At 36.2% G+C, this 13,546-nt stretch overlaps 1 protein-coding gene and 1 pseudogene across 1 annotated transcript in view; both read left to right on the top strand.

Moving 5' to 3' along the window:
* LOC126611419 (uncharacterized) overlaps positions 1–13,546 on the top strand; it is a 33,474-nt gene extending 19,928 nt beyond the window's left edge. The window contains exon 8 of the transcript XR_007618854.1: positions 13,041–13,546. The gene's annotated coding sequence lies outside the window, so the exon portion shown is untranslated. The remainder of the gene's footprint in view (positions 1–13,040) is intronic.
* Positions 7,800–13,444, top strand: LOC126611417 (uncharacterized; annotated as a pseudogene).

Consider the following 13,546-nt stretch of genomic DNA (forward strand, 5'->3'; position numbering starts at 1 on the left):
TCGATTTAACGAAAAATCACATTTTTTATACTAAAAAGTCAATCATGGTACTATTTATTTTATCTTTTATTTTGTACTTATGGTTAAAATTTAAAGTTTTTTAGTAATTTTCATTATGTTTTTTCCTAAAAAGAAAGTGAATAAGCGGGTTGGTGCTAATATGAGAAATTATTGGCTTTCCCATATTTGGGAAAAGATTTCCAGGCTTATGAGGAAATAGGGAGGATGGAAATGCAGCCCTCCATCCACAGTTAGGGGCTACAAGCATGAATACCCGCGTTTTGCTGTGGGTTTTAAGAACACCGTTTAAGACAATACTATTTAACATAAAATAAGTTTTATATATCAATATTTACATGTCTGTTGTTTAAGAAGGTAAATTAGCAACATATTACCGTGATAAAAAAAATTAGCAGCATTAAACTGCTCATTATTCAAAATATTTAGATAGACTATGACCATGTTATTGAATCTAGATTTTCCTACTTCACTGTTTCCAGCTCATCTTCATCTTCATTATGTAGAGGTTTAAGGTTTCAGCTAGTTCCTACAAATTTTGAAAAAAAAAAGGAGTTGTTAGTTCGTACATATAAGAAAACAAAAGGGGAACATAAGTAAAACTGAGATATAGTTCATTTGTGATCCTGAAGGTGCAAATGAGATTTTTGTTTCCCTCTATTTTCATCTGCTCTATCAGATGCAAAAAAAACTAAAATGAGTGCATTCAAACCAACCCATTTTTCGCACTTCAGTCCTATATCAAATATATCTCAGTGATACTAATTTGACAGTAGGGGAGTTCAAATAAATCACTTGTAGCAACAAAAACAGTCAAAAAACAAATGTGTATGTAGAAATTAAAATAGTAAATAAGGTATCATTATGACGAAGATGTAATAATTTGCTGTGATTAATTTCACAAAGAAACCATATATAAAGGAATCCTGTGCAAACAATGCAACATTAGAGTGTTAAAAAGCGATTGAGGATTATATGAAGTATGAGAGCAACAACATACAAATGAATAACATGTAAAGTTAAAATAGAGAAGACATTGTTGTACAATGTTGTATTGGAGGAGGGCATACATATGTAGAATAATATATAAGGTAAGCTGGAAATGGAATTTGTTATTCTAGAAAAAAAAAAAAAAAGATTTTGCAATTTTCTCTTATGGATTTTCTCTGTATTCGCATTTTGAAATAGGGAGCACTTAGTGTGGATGGTTTGTTAAATTTAACTCAAAACAGTACAACATATAAGTAAACAAATGGGGGACACATAACCAAAAGCTAAGATGGAGTTTTCTTATGATAATGAGGGAGCATATATAATCCGTTTTTTGCTCTTTTTTCATTTGCTCTATCAGATACAATGTGTGACAAAAAGAGTGCATTTAAATTAGAAAGAGTTGCGTTAGGCATAATTGGACAAAGAAAAACTCTTTATAGCAACAAAAACGAAAAACTGCTTTATAATTGGACAAAGAGAGAGGAATATAAGAAGAAACAAAGAAAAGGCCCTTTAAATTTTGGCAAAGACATTTTTAGCAAGTGAACAAAAAAAAAAAAAAAAAAAACAGAGGCATTTCCAAACAGAAACTCAATATCAATATGCAGCGAAAAGAAGATAATGATTGAGCAAGGAAAAAAACAAAAAAAAAAAATAAACTTGAGCAACGACGTAGAATTCTTTTGAATGCAATACTTTCCTTTCAAATGAAAACTTTTAGGAAAATAAAAAACCAAATGAAATAGCATGGCAGAAAAATTGAGGGGGAAAATAAATTAAAAAAAAAGTAAATAAAAAAACAAAGAGGACGAATGATGTTGTCCAATGTACTTAATTTCTCTCGAGTATAAAGACAGCTTACATATTTATTGACCATATGAGATCAGTAGTTGATATAATTAGTTCAGTCGCAAAGGAACCCAATTCAACGCTTAAAGCTTAAACCTAGCTAATCACTGCATTGAAATGACAAAGAAAATGCTTATTATATCCATCTTTCTATCATTCATTAGATAGATGTGTTTGAATGTCACTGATACCAATGATAGATTTCATTACTCTGCACATATAAATTGTTCAGCCAAAACAATTGTTCATAAAAAACTAAAGCATCCAAATGCATTAAATGAAGATATATCTATATCTAAAGAGGAAGGCATATCATAAGCTTCAGGAATATGTAAAGAGAAATGTAAGTATATGAATTAAAAAAAAAATTGAAATTGAAATTCTTATTTCTAAAGAAATTGAAGACAAAATAAAATTAGATTATAAATTAAACGTATAATAAAAGTAGATTCAACACTACTCTCTCAGTAGGAACTAAATTAGAGCAAAAACTTCCGGTCTTTATAAATGTGAGGTTTTTCAGTAAGTGTGTTTTGTAAAAAGGTTTTAATCTTTCTTCGAAATATAACTTTCTCAATTATGCAAGCTTTGAATGAAAGAAAAAAACCATTGTAATGTTGGTGTTTTGTGTATCTGTTTCAATATGTGTTGCAGAGATTTGATTCAAATTGGTGGATTTGGGTAAGAAACTAAGAAACCCTAACACTTCTTTCGGTTTTAAGAGTTGAAATGGACATGCATGTGTCTCTTTGTGAGATATAAGGGATTGAGGAATTTTGAGAGTGGTGGCTAGCTAAGGAAATAGTGAAGGAATAATTTTTTTTGTTTTGGGATCTAGAGTTTACTACAAAGTTGATTTCTCTTGATTTTTTGTTATTTTATTATCTTTTGTTCATGTATTTGAATGCATTTTTTTTAATTTCTGCCTATTTATCTAAACCCCTATTCAGTTTGTTGGAATTCATCAAAGAGTATTGGGTCTAATCATATCCTTTTAATTTGGTAGGGTTTCTTTCCTCTATATAATTTTGATTGGTATTCATAGATTTTCATCATAAATTATTGTATTCTTTTGCAAAGAAGTTCATTTTTGACACTTATGTAAACTTTAACACCACTTCACCAGATAACTCAATGGGTAAATTACACAAAACTACCTCAATTATGGGTCGAACGACACTATCATACCTCATCTTTTTAAAATGACAATGTCATACCTCATCTTACAAATTTGTTCCAATGTCAGATATCAGTAATTTTTTTTGTTAATTTTTCTGTTAATTGCTGACGTGGCTAGAGGCGAGGCCCACTCACTAATTCAACTGGATTAAAAAATAATTAAATATTAAAAAATTAAAATTAAATTATTATTTTTATATAAAATTGTGGGATTCACCTCTACAAATCCTTCCCCACCCGTCCCCCCCAACCTACCTCCACCACTTTTTCTCTCTCCTCTCTCTCTTTCTTTCTCTCTCTCGCCTTTCTCTTTTCTCTTTCCCTGCAACCTGCATCCCTAAAATCCCAAAACCCAGAAACCCTTCCCACCTTCCCCCACAACCTTCCTCCACCACCCACCCTCTTCGATTCCAAGGAGGCCGACGATGGCTTCATACCCCTTCTCCCCACCCGAGCCCACCCCCAAATAAGAGAAACTCCTTCTCTATCTCTAATCCCTAGCTCCAAATCAGAAACACGCCATATCTCTCTCTAATCCTTGCACCATCTGGACAAGAAGGGTGAGGTCGAAGTCGAACAAGGCCGCATTCTCGAGATTTGGGAGGTTTGATGAGATTTTAGGTTTTGAGATTTGTAATGGGTTTTGGGATTTTGGGGATGCATGTTGCCCAGAGAGAGAGAAGAGAGAGAGAGGCGAGAGAGCGAGATGAGAGAGAGAGGGTGGGTGGTGGAGGAAGGTTGGGGGGGACGGGTGGGAAGGGTTTCTGGGTTTTGGGATTTTAGGGATGCAGGTTGCAGGGAGAGAGAAGAGAGATAGGCGAGAGAGAGAGGGAGAGGGGGTGGTGGAGGTAGGTTAGGGGGACGGGTGGGGAAGGATTTGTAGAGGTGGATCCCACAATTTTATATAAAAAAGATAATTTATTTATAATTTTTAATATTTAATTATTTTTTAATCCAGTTGGATTAGTGAGTGGGCCCTGTCTCTAACCACGTCAGCACTTAACATATAAATTAACAGAAAAACCGACGGAGGTTTGACATTGGAACAAATTCGTAAGATGAGGTATGAAATTGTCATTTTAAAAAGATGAGGCATGATAATGTCGTTTGATCCATAATTGAGGTAGTTTTGTGTAATTTACCCTAACTCGATTTCAATTAGAGAAAGAGGAAGAGAAGAACTGGATTCATATTTGAGGATTTGGCATGACTTTGTCTGAAAGAATTACTGAAAAAGAAGAGTTCAACAATGAATACTTTGAGGTTTGTGAGTCTATGTTTTAGGTAAATTGGAGATTTTGAATTAAGTTCGCTCAATATATTCTCATTTCCTTTTTGCTTTTGTTTCCCCCCTGCTTTCCCCTTGTAGTCTTTGCTCATGCAGTTCCGACTTTTCTACGAGGGTTGTGCTATGAAGGGAACCTTTCTGGTCAATAAAAAGGTATCATTTCTTTCTTACCTGAGTTCAAATATGAGTTCAAATCCTATTTCTGAGCATTTGTTTCGTCGGTAATCAAGTAAAGCTCAAATATTTCCTACATGTCTTAATTTTGGATTAGTCTTTATATCTACACACTTACATCGAACAAATATTCACTGGTCCCTAAACCCTAAACCCTAAATCATTAAGCCAAGCAAAAATGAATATTAAAACTTAACATTGGGAGAATACTAGGAGTTTTTTTTTATTTTTTAATTTTTTTAATTTTTTTTATTTGCCAATACTAGGAGCCTCAAAACCAAGTAGTGTTATATTTGAATAAATTTTTAGTTGATCGACTGAAAGTAAAAATCATATTTTTTTGGCAAGTACACACACGAACTTACACGCCTAAATACTCATAGCACAAACGAATGATGGACTCAGATAAACACCCACAAATACATATACTACACACAGATACTATAATGGTTTCTTTTCAGAATGCTTATCAAGACCTTTGACTCTGTTGGTTCTATTGTTGAAGTTAGAAAAACTCATGTGTTACTTTTACAGCAGACTAGAACATTGATGGAAGCAGCCTTGGGCGAATATGCAACTTAAGGAAAATAGTTTGAAGACTGTAAGGAGCTGTAACTTATAAAGAATTTGGTTCAAATGCTCTCTTCGAGCTCCCCCACTTGCAAGGCATCTGTAAAATCAGGGGATATACTCAATTAATTTAATTTTTTTTTATATATCTCAAGCCTCTGATCATTTTCCTGCATCAATGCTTTGTTTAGTTCATTGAAATTTTGAGGGGTGAATTTTGACCTTTTGACCCCATTTGTGATGATCAAGTGCATAATTGTGTTTGATCTATGTGGGAACCAAGGAACTCAGTTCCCTTTCATGCTTTGAATTCACTCTCAGTCTGCAGATTATATAATCATTTGGGCATAGTTGCTTTATGTTCCCCTCTTCCGTCTCTAGGGTGTAGCTTCTGTCTGGTTATATGGGATTAGATTTGTGTTATTAATGTCAAATATTTTGAGTTAAACATGATTATATTTCTTGGCGTAAGCTTTGGTCTTTCTTCCTTCATTTCTCAAAAGAGGTTAATTTTTGCATTTTGTAGACACAAAGGGGTTTTCATTGACATGTCTAGCGTGATGAAATCACGTTTTTTGGATTATGGTGCTTATTTTGATTCTTATGTGTAACTATGGGTGATATAACATTATAGGCTTGAGGTATAGTGCGTTATGTAGTCTTTTCCTTCAAGGATAACTAAGTGCCTCATAATAGATGTATCCCTTGGTTTGTCATTTTGTTACTCGATTACTGAGGTTTATATTTTGGTGCCCTATGCTTGGTTCTACAGTCAATTTTTGCCATGATTTTAGAAACATTTCTCTATCTTTGAAGTTTTGAAGTATTGTTCAACATATGTTTGTTAATTTTAGGAGTAATTAGGTTTTCATCCTTATTTTTACTACTCTATTGATTAAAACCTTATTACTTTTCAATTTTTGATCAAGGTCCTTTGTATTAATAATATCATTAATTATTTCAATAATAAAATATTTTTTATTTCTAAATATATTCATTTAATATTAAAAATGTTACAATTAGTATATTTATATTTATGGCTAAATTTTTTATCATATATTTTTATTTTTAGTTTGTACCCATTTTTAATTTGCAACCCTTTTTTAATTTGTACCAATTTTCCTTTCAGTTTTAATTTGTACCCATATATTAATTTCTTTTTGTGCCCATATTTTTTTAAAGTTTTATTTGTATTGTACCCATATTTTTTTATTTATTTGTACCCATTTTTATTTTTGCTAAATGTACCCATTTTGAAGAATGTACCCATGTTTTGATACAATAATTTTTTGGTTATTTTTTATGAATGTACCCATGTTTACACACACACACACACACACAATAGTATATTTATATTTTAATATTTTTAATCCCACAAATTATGGTTTTTTATTTAAAATCTCATTACTATAAACAACTATAAATTTTAATTTTTAATTTAAAAAATATAGTAACGTACATAGAAATAAATCATCAATTAATTTCAGGGACTTGGATCAAAAATTGAAAACCAACAAGGTTTCAGTCAAAGACTGTTCATAACTAGGGACCGCATCCAAAGTCTCCCTTAATTTTATTTGTTTTTTTGTTTGTTGGGGTTTCTTGCAGCCAGACCAATGATAGATTTCGGATGAGCAAAGGCTGTTGAAACTATAAATTCATCTCTAACATGTGCCAAAGAAGTCCCAGCAAAGGCTGGTTATTGTTTTAAAACATAATTTACATGTTATTAATTTTTCTTGAGCATTAAATAACAAAGAACTAGCTGACCACACTTAGTGGGAAAAGGCTTTGTTGTTGTTGTTATTGTTGTATTAAATAACAAAGAACACGAGTAAATTGGACGAATACGTAAAATAATCACTGATGAGTACCTAAGTATTATACTCAGTTCAGTTATTGCATCCGCTATATTTCTTCCATAAACATGAATTGCATGTGAGGACAGAATATGAGGTTTAATTCCCCTCTCCTCCAATATTGCTTGGGTAAAAACCATATAAGCTTGGAAAAAACCAGCAGCCACGACCAAGCTCCCCTCGATCTCTCTTCCTTCACTTTACTCTTCTTATTGGGTCGATGACTCTTGAAATCAAGTCTACTGAATGGGAAGGACCTTGCTTTCCAAAATCAAACTCGACCAAAACCAGCAAGTGCGTCGCATTGATGCTACATTGACGTACCGGGTGTTGGTTAGCCCTTGTCGATATTAAATTGCTTTGGATGCTCTGCTGGTCAAAAAGATGAAATCAGTAGATGGAGCAATAAAGTTAAATTTGTACAGAAAGCGCCTAAGGCCCCGGGGTGGAGGGGCTATTTCCTACTGTTTGCTGGCCACTACCATAAAGCGCGTGGTAGCATTATCAATTATATTTTTTTTAAGCATGTGAAAGTGACTAATCCTTGTCTCTCCAAATTTTCAATTTTTGTACCCTGGAGAATTTAAGGTGTGAATGTGATCTGCTTTAGAAGGACTCGGCTGAATGTGTCCTTCACTAGCACCAGGCAACTTCCCGGCATCAGGAGGAGCTGGATTCATTCTTAATTTCACCTTTCTTTCTTTCTTAATTTCACACTAAGGGGATGCGGGGGAGTATGAACTCAAAACATAGTGAGTTGAAGAGAAATTTCTTAACCATAAGGGTAATCCACCACTTGTTTTTCTCGTAATCAGGCTAAACCTTAGTTCACCGAAGCCAATTTGGGAGGTATGCTTTTTCCTATATCAAGATTCACTCATTCATTTTCAAATGTTTTAGTTTGCTTTTATCCTTAATTGAAGAGTCGTGTATAGCTACTGTGATATTTTGGATTAATAATGAATGAACAAGTACGTAATCTGAGTGCTACAGCGACCCACCAGGTGTAGGTTAGCTGTCTTTGTTAAGATTAAGTTTCATTGGATGATCTGCTGATCAAAGATGAAACTAGTGGATGGAAGAAAAAAGTAATGATAGGGAGACTAAATTTGCAAACAAAATAATGTGTCACCAATAAAAAAATGCACGTTAATCTACACATAAGTAGTAATCCAATCATCAACTTCTATGTCATTTAGTTTATAAAATTTAATCTATAAATTTAGTTTTCTAGCATTATATATAAAAAAAAAATTATGTAGGGATGACTTGTGAGTTGTGACTTGTAAGCTTTAATGAAAGTTGTGAACTCATGAGGATGTGCCCTTTTTTTGTCTTTCTTCTTTTGTGTGAACGCATTGAATTTTTATTCGGGAAAAGTAAGGTGCTTGAGTTGGGTAATTTCATATCTCCTTTTTTGTATTCGACATCTTCATAAGATTGTCCGGAGCATATAGAACTTTTGTAACTTTGTGTAAGTAAGGTCAACTAGTACAATTGTTGAACTTAAACTGATCTAGTCTCAGCGGGCAACTACTCTCTCCTCCCTTGCTTGCTTTTCATTCCCAATTTCTACCTCTGTATGTCTTTTGCTTAGTTTAGTGCCTAGATAGATAGAGAGAGAGATGCTGGATCATGCCTTACTTGGGCCAGGGCACATAATTTCAGGCAGAGTTATGGACTCTCTTATGACCTTTCAATAGCCTTGAAAATAGAGGTGGCAAACTAACCTATTGAATTATTAATGAATAACTATTAAGACCCCGTTTAGTTTGATTTTTATCATAACATGGTGGTGAACTTGGTAGTTTTAATGATTGTGTAATACCTTATAGTGATATCAAACTAAATGAGTCAAAGACTCTTAATACTTTTTCATTAATAGTCCAACGATTTGATTTGTCACATGAACTCGGAAAGACAAATATTATTCAATCTCCATTGATGAACAACTATATACTTTTACTTAAAAAAAAAGATAACTAGTGGCAAGTTACGATTACTCATTTGACTTGGAGAGGCTATGAGAATTTTATCCTACCCTCTATGATTTTGTAATGTAAAATTCACTTTTTTTTTCTTCTGAAATTATAAAAATATCGTCAATCAAAATTACTTAGAAATTTCTTGAAAGAAAATAGTGACTAACTGGAAAATTTAAAACCGTGTACGCAAAGTGCGCAAGGGAGGCCCCATCCCTGTCCCTTTTTTATACTTTTGTAACTGTTCATCTCTTAATCATAGGGGTGGGCACTTGGAATCGAAAACCGAAACCGAAACACAAATCGAATCAAACCGCACCAAACGGTTTGGTTTTGCAGTTTTGAAACGTTTCGGTTTCAAAACCGAACCGCGGCACACAATGATGTAGCTACAGGCCCATTCCTCATTTCTCATCTTTATCATCTTCTTTTCGAAATGACTCAAGGCGAGCCATTTGAGACCAACCTGAATGGGCCTATCTGGATGATACAAACCTGGCTTCAATGGTACTTCCCAGAGTTTCGGGCTACCAATTTGGAGTTCCCGGAGGGTGTGGCCCCTGCCCGAATCCTGGCTGGAGCTGCCCCTATATATCACTCCACCTTTGCCTGCTTCTACTTCTTCAGAGTTTGTAGGACTCGATTAGATTTAGAATGGGGTGCGTCGGTCTTGAGGCTTTCAAGATGCTCCTGGTGAAGATGCTACCCCCTCTTGTAGGGAGAAATTCATTAGCTGCATTCAACCGAGAGACCTGGCCTGGGGAGTTCGAGGTAATAGATATGACCGAGGTTTGGAGGTGTACCATCCTAACTTTTACAGCAGGCAGTTAGGATTCAGGCAAGCCATTCCTGTCCCATTCTTCGATTCTATCCATTGTGGCACTTCATTTCGACTACCAACTCCCTCTGAGGTGATCTTCCGAGCTGCCCGACGCAGTCTTGACGTAATGAGTCAGGCTGCCCGAAAGTCCATCATCCTCAACTTTGAATGTACTTCGCTCTTCTCTTCTTGGTGGGAAGACAAATTGACCAAGAAGTATGAAGGAGACTTGAAATAGACTCATGATCGCATTTCCAAAAGAAGAATCGGTCACTTCTGATAGGTACTTCTCTTTTTAACCTGATTCTGTTTCCCTTCTGAAGTCCATCTAACCTTACTCTTGCTTGACCCCGCAGCCCCAGTGGATGTTGAATCAGAAGCCATTGAGTCCGAAGATGACTCAGCTGATGCTGCAGTTCTCCATGGAGCTGCAGCAGAGGCTGAAAGACAAGAAGCTGGGGAAGGTGTGGATGTTTTGGAATCCTTTGGGGATTCAGAAGCTGAAGAAACACCTGAGGCAATTATTAAAGCACCCAAGCGAAAGAAAGCGACTGTGATCGAGGCTTCAGATCCTGATCCTGCACTTCTACCCAAAACCCCACGACCAACTCTTACTAGAAAGAGTAAGAGAGCAAGAACTGTCGCTCCTCCTAAGTCATTAGCCTCATTGCTCTAGTCCCCGAGGCAGGCAGAAAAAAGCAGCAATCTTCAAGTAAGTTTCTGTTATTCTTTACCAAAATGCTACCTTTCTCCTTTATCTAATTGCTTCTTGTTTTCCTCGAAAAACAGGACCTCAAGCATCTAAGAGACCAATCATTGCTTCTAAGGAGGAACCATTAAGAGCTGCCATGCACAAAAAGGCTGAAGAACTGCAAAATACCGCCCTCAAAGAACTCGAGGTATGATTTATATTTTTTATCTGTACACCCCTTCTTGCTTTCACAGAACTCTAAATCTGATTATTTGAATCAGGCCGCAAGAGAGGAAAAGCTTCTTCCGCCCGAGGCCTCCCCACCACTTTTCCGAGAAACCAGCATTTCTCCTCCTCAGGTTAACCCTTCAGAGGTACCTTTTTTTCCTTTTTCAACCCTTAGGTAACTCTATAGTTTCTGGACTTAATGCCTGAATCTTTCTTCTTCTTCTATCTGTACTTAGGCTGGGGCATTTTCCTTCTTGCCTGGTCATGGCCCTCCTCTGAAGTTTGTGATTTCTTCTCCTGCCCTGGATGCAACTCATTCCTCTGAGTTTGACCCTTCTACAGGAGTTATGTTGCACTTCGTGGATGAGGGCAGTAACTTGGTGAGCCATTATTCCCAAATTGAATTCTTGTACATTGCTTCCAAATTAACTCCTACTCACGTTTTCAGCAGCCTTCTCCGGTATATGAGCCACCCCCTCCATCAGTGGTATCAGATAATGAACCCATAGTCCCTGAGATTCCTGTAACCTCAGAGGTAATAGTCTCACGGGTGCCTACTTGCCCGACAATTGATATTGATGAACCTCATTCTTCTCCTCAGGATCAAACTCAGGTATGGGAGTATTTTCTTCTTGTTTTTTCCTCTTACAATTTGTTTACTAACAATTGCTGCTACCTCGGGATATCTTTAGGGCACTGGTGCAGGTTCAAGTACAGCTCCTTCTTCCCTTGCTGGTGGTGGAAAGTCTTCCCCTCAACGAGGATTTAGTATTCTTCCTGGTGAAACCCCTGGGCTAAGTCAGGTACATTTCTTCTCTTCAAAGCCTCATTTTGTCTCAAACTGTATTCTTGTCTTGACCTGGTCTTTTTGGCTTTTCGCAGCAAGTCCTGAAAGAGACTTCCCCCCCTCGTTTGGTCCGTAAGTCAAAGCGCTCTCGTCCTCATTTATCTTCTGGAGGTACTGAGATTCCCCCTTCTGGAATTGAGAAGATCGGGCAGACAAGGATTGCCCCCCAGTGCGGGTTTGGGCATTACTTCATTCTCATCCATAGCCACTTTGAACCGTAGGGTTGTGCTGGTCCAAACCCGCACTGAGTGACTCAACCATAGTTGTGCGAATGAGTGTTTCAAACCCATAACAGGTCAGGTAAGAAACTACAAAACAATTACTTGATGAGATACTTAAAACAAAAACTGCAAAACAATTACCTGATGAGATACTTAAAACAAAAATAAGGCAAAATAAGTATAGAAATAACCTGTCAAATAACCTCCAGTGCCCGGGTCACACGTTGCAGCGTCCAATACTGCTGATTCACACAAGATGGTTAATTCTTCCAATGTATGAAAGGGTCTCAACTCTTTTATTAATTTGGAAGTAAGGATTCCCTTAGTAGTGCCGCGTACGACCAAGTGATCGACCTTCTCTTTCGTCACTACTGGAGGTTGATTATCCATAGAAGGTGCCTATTTTTGCCACGAAAGGGGAGGGTTTCAAGAAATTCACTGGAGGAGCTGAGGAGATATAAGTGTGTTGGCTTACTAAGGCCAATTTGGAGGCAATGGTCCCTCAGATTGATGATTGAGGCAGCCCCACCGGAACTGGGATTTACTTCTCAATGTTTGAGAATATATAGAGAGTTACTAAAAGTAGCTGACATGGATATCTAGCCTATAGTTGTGAAGGCCGAGGCATCCCATCCTGCCCATGACTTGGATGTCTATCCTATATGTGCAAAACTAATCTACTTGAATCAAGCTGAGTGTAATTTATGGTGGATTTTCACCTTGACTAATTTTTGGTTGGACTTCTTTTCTTATTGCAATGCATGTGTGTCAAGCTCTTGAGATTCCAAACAAACCCTACCCTATTTGCCAACAACCAGTCGAGAGACTTTTGGCGTTAAGGGTCAACAATGGCCCTAAGGAATCAATCATCAGTGGATGTGTTTTAAGGTGAAAATGGGTTTGAGAGTTGAAGTCTCAAACAGAATAAATGATCTTGGGATTTTGTTCAAAAAAATAATTAAACAAAATAATTAAGAAATAATAATTTTGGGATATACACGTTAAAATTAATTTGAAGTGTATTTAGATTTTTTTTTTAATTTTTCTAAACCCTATAAGGTTGAACTTGTCATTGCATATTAGATATATAAGTCATTAAATATTAAATTTTAATATAGGGTGTATTCAACACTATGTGAGGTGCTAATAAAAAAAATCTTTTATTTTCACCATTTAAAATACATTTTAAACGTGTATTTAATTTATATTTGCAACTTTCACAGGGAGATGGGACCAGGGAGAGTGGAGTGTGTTGGTCCACGGCTTACAACGCTCCGTTGGCAGTACTACATCATGCTGGTCTTCTTTGCAAATAGGGAAGGTGCGTCTGGGACATATGATGAGGCAAAAGAAGTTCAGAATGTGCCTATTTTTGCCACGAAAGGGGAGGGTTTCAAGAAATTCAATGGAGGAGCTGAGGAGATATGGGTGTGTTGGCTTACTAAGGCCAACTTGGATGCAATGGTCCCTCAGATTGATGATTGATTGATTCTAATAATTCAGTCACATGACCTCTTTGACAATGACACAGATTCTCCGAAATTTCATAACTCCCTTTGAGAATTGAAACATGTTGATAACACCTCTTTTGCTGTAAAACAGTTACCAGTTCTCCAAGATTTCAGCATCGAGACTTGTTTCACTGAGATTTGTATGCTATTTGGCACAAACTTCCTTTGAGAATTTGAAACATGTGCCGATAACCCCTCTTTTGCTGTAAAACAATTACTGGGTCTCCAAAATTTCAGTTTCGAGACTTGTTTCACCTATATTTGTATGCCGTTTGGCACAAACTTACTATAAAATTTTGAAACACAGTGTCGATAA

Source organism: Malus sylvestris, chromosome 17, assembly GCF_916048215.2.
Source record: "Malus sylvestris chromosome 17, drMalSylv7.2, whole genome shotgun sequence".
In the NCBI taxonomy this organism is placed as follows: domain Eukaryota; kingdom Viridiplantae; phylum Streptophyta; class Magnoliopsida; order Rosales; family Rosaceae; genus Malus; species Malus sylvestris.